Here is a 3,882-nt window from a genome sequence, read left to right as displayed (position 1 = left end):
AAACAAAAAATATACACACTAATATATACACACAATACATACATTCTCTAAAAAGAACAACATACATAGGTAATCAATGGCTAGTTTTACCAAGATCCCATCCCAAAGTTGGAGAGTTTTCTCTGTTTGTTAAAACCGACCGAGTGGCTGCACCATAAAGGATAGTTACACAATATTTTACAAACTAGCTAAAAGAGTCAATCCTATATAATGCTTCAAAAGTCTCCAATGTTGGAACATTTAACCTCCAGTTTCTTCAGAGCAGAGCTTCAGAGGCCAACAGTAGAAGACTGCACTGGGCAGCTTCCGGGCGTGAATTCTTCAAACTGTCTGAAGTAGTAAGATGCTACAACAAGTATGCACACTGAGCAAAAACTGTTCTGGGAAATTGTAAAGCCAAAAAGGGTTACAACACCGCAATTGCTTCTTGAGCCAAAAGAGTTGGTTCCTCCGCTCCTGCAAGGTTCAAACTGTCGGCCTGATGCATAACGTTTTCCACACTACATCATTTAGTAGCCCTTTAGGCTAACCCTCGCAATCATCAAAGTGATTATTTGGGGAGCTTGTGGGGCCCATTGTTGTCTTTGGCCAGTGGTTTTACAGCACGTTGAGAATAATGCTAAGTCTGGAGAAGCCATTACCAGTCAGCATCAGTAACCTCACTGCACAGTCTGACTGAAGGGAGCAGAGACTGAGCTGAGTCAGAAATATATATTTTTTTCACAGTTTGTTGAATGAGACCGCATTTGACAATAGAGGAGATAAAGGGGGAGACGGTGACAAAGAATACAGAGAAAAGAATAATGTGAAAAAGAGGCGTTAACTAAAGCTCAAACAAGTTGCCCCTCCGAGTTCCACCGTAACTTTTTGTAGTTTTTGCATGAGTTCGTCATTGTGCATTTGTGCATGCTTCTATAGTGTGTGCTCAGTGTTTGGCTACACTTTCCCCCATTAACTCCAAATATTTCCATTACGTATTGTGTGAGGTTTAATCAGCTTGGTTTATAAAGATGCAGGCATGTGCACATTTTGTAGTGTAAGCTTTTAGAGGCTCTGATAAACTGTTTGCACAATCAGCTTCTTACTTGGAGGCTAACGGGGTCCTGGATTGATACAAAAGATTTCTGTAATTTGGTTTGGTCCGTGCACGGGCCTCATTAGGAAAGTGGTGACGTCACCTACACAGTCCTGATAAAGTAGGTTAGAATGTTAAACTTACTTAAGAAGTTTAATTTTTCTAACTTTGACTTGCTGTTTAGAGTAATATGACTTTATAGTACTTTGACTTCATGCAGTTTTACGTTTGTGGTTGCTTGCATAATTGTACAATGTGAAACTATTCAGAACCATCTGTTCTTCACCAAAAAGCCACAGCGCTCCCTCCAAGGCAGATTTACCAGAGAAAACATCTTTTCAACAAATGTGAATGCCTGCATGCATGTATTGTACCCCTGTCACTGTATACTTGTCAGTATCCTGTAGAAATTAGCACACACACACACACATAAAACAATCTTTTGCAGCTTGTGAAATAAAACCATACTTAAATCCAGTGGGTTCATGCAGGAGAAACGAACACCAACAGGTTGGTGTGCATGTTGTATTTTGTTGAAGGTTCTGACATATTGAAAGTTAGCCAAGTTAAACACCATTGGTGGTCCATCCATTTTGCGCTCTATGGGGGGAAAAAAACATACTTGTTTCATTCCAGAGCCGAGATGAAAGAAACCTGACCCAGTGCGATGCCCCGAGGCTGCAATGTATTTACACATCTCTGTATAGAAGTAAAGAACACAGTAGGTGATGGTGACGGATAACATTTATCTACTGTCAGTGTGTGAAGCATGTTTCATCTGCGCTGCACAAAGGAAACTACTGTTGACCTGATGAAGATACTGTTTCTAATCAAACCCAAATCTCCCATACTGTGCTCTTATATCAACCTGGGATGTTCAAAGCAATCCAGTAGTTCTGAGATTAAAGGTGCTCTATGCGATGTCACACATTTTTTGGTTAGTTGTACTGGAAAAAAAAAAGTGGTCTCTGTAGACAGCCCAGGTTCCACAAAAGACAACAAAAACAAACTGCGCTAACCTGCACCACCAAACATAAACCATGTACTTTTATCTCTATTTAATATATGGCTGGGCGATATAGAAAAAAATCAATATTTTTGACCAAATACCATGATACCGCAACAATATTGTAGTGTTGACTATTGGTGCTTTCACAAAATAGTAAAACAATGATATTTTTGATAATCATCAGTAATGTGGATATAGTGACTAAGTGGGTAAAGGCAAATAATACAGTTACAATAGTCTGATAAGTTCAGAAAATGACATAACTTTAGTGTAATGCAGCCTTTAAAACCAGGAAAAGACGACACTTATGCCATATTACGATATCCAAAATCTAAGAAGATCTCTAGCATCATATCACAATATTGATATATAATCGACATATTGCCCAGCTCTAATTTAATATGACCAAATCCAGCCAAAAAAGCCATGAGTGAGGAAGATTAGTTATTACATTTTCTGAAATGCATATTGACAGCTCCTAGGGAGTAGAGGTGGACTGTGTTCAGCTGTAGGCAAAACTCAGTTAGTAAAATTATAACAAGTAACAGTGGTAATGGCACAGTGCATACTATAAGAGTCCAGAAATAAGATGAGAAAGCCAGGAGAGACTGCTGTCTGTCTTTTTGTCTGTGGGGAGAACTAATTAAATACATTTGTCAGTAAATGTTGCACATGTTTTAAATAACATGTCCTTATCATGATGACATATACACACACACACAATCAGCATTAAAAAGTGAAAGTCAGTACAAAATGTTAATATAAAATGAGCTGTTATAGATACATGTTTGGCCAGTTTCTGAATGGTCCCAGGCCTGTTGAACTGTGGGAGCTTTGGGAAGATAAGGATTCAATAAGCATGCTCATTGTAGTATCTGTTTCTCCAATTTTGGTTTCACTCCCACAGTCGCTGGTGTCCAAGCTTGGGTTACGGTTCGAGTGCCATTTGCAGGAGTAAAACGTGGTTAAAAAAACAGTAGGCTGTCATTCTAAGCATTGGTCGAGTGTGTTCAGAAAAGGATCAGGGCCACATGGGAAAAAATTACTGTTGTTTAAACTCAAATCTAAGAATGAAGTCTGAATTTTCAGTTTAAAGTTGAAATCCGGACTTTTTTCATAAAGCATTTTCCACGTGTGGCCCTAATCCTGTTTGTTTTTCGAGGAAACATATTTTCAAGTACTTGTGAGGTCTGAGCTGTGGTGCCCTGTTTGGTGGGAACACTGGTGTATTGTCTTTGGTACTTAAGGGAAATGTTAGGTGTTTCCTCTGCTGAGTGGTGTATTGGACAGATGTTGCAACAAGGTGACGCCCTGATGTTGAAGTTCCTGTTTAGATTTCCAAAGCCATTGTCAACTTTTCATTTAGTTAAGGCACCAAAGCCTTATTTTCATCTTTGTGACAATCCTTTTTTAGCTAAATAAATGGTTTATTAAATGGTATATTAAGAGGAAAGATAATTGACATGCACGCTAGCCTTTCATTAAAAAGAGTCTGATCATTTTTGCTTGTCAACACAGTCCTGTCATGTGGCAACAATTTGTTTGATTGCGCTCTTAACCCCCCCCCCCCCCCCCCCCCCCCCCCCATCCCATTTTCTTGTCTCTCACTACATACTAATCTCAATCTTGCTCTTCCCCTCATACATTGTTTTTTCCTTTGGCTTTCCTTTTTCCTTTGGTTTTTGTCATAAACATTGCAAAATGGTCCTCATCTTTCTTTACCTTTTTGTTCTTGTTTTTTTCTCTCCATCTATCCAACCACAAGTCACTCATCCATCCCTTTATCTATCCCATCCAT

General features: G+C 39.1%; 1 long non-coding RNA gene across 1 annotated transcript in view; it reads left to right on the top strand.

Moving 5' to 3' along the window:
• LOC116707215 (uncharacterized) overlaps nucleotides 1-3,583 on the top strand; it is a 19,550-nt gene extending 15,967 nt beyond the window's left edge. Inside the window, exon 3 of the long non-coding RNA XR_004336419.1 lies at nucleotides 3,574-3,583. This is a non-coding gene — a long non-coding RNA (uncharacterized LOC116707215). The remainder of the gene's footprint in view (nucleotides 1-3,573) is intronic.
• The last annotated feature ends 299 nt before the right edge of the window (nucleotides 3,584-3,882 follow it).

Source organism: Etheostoma spectabile, chromosome 2 (assembly GCF_008692095.1).
Source record: "Etheostoma spectabile isolate EspeVRDwgs_2016 chromosome 2, UIUC_Espe_1.0, whole genome shotgun sequence".
NCBI lineage: Eukaryota > Metazoa > Chordata > Actinopteri > Perciformes > Percidae > Etheostoma > Etheostoma spectabile.
The sequence above is the reverse complement of the archived record's forward strand: the minus strand, read 5'-3'. Positions and strand labels throughout refer to the sequence as shown.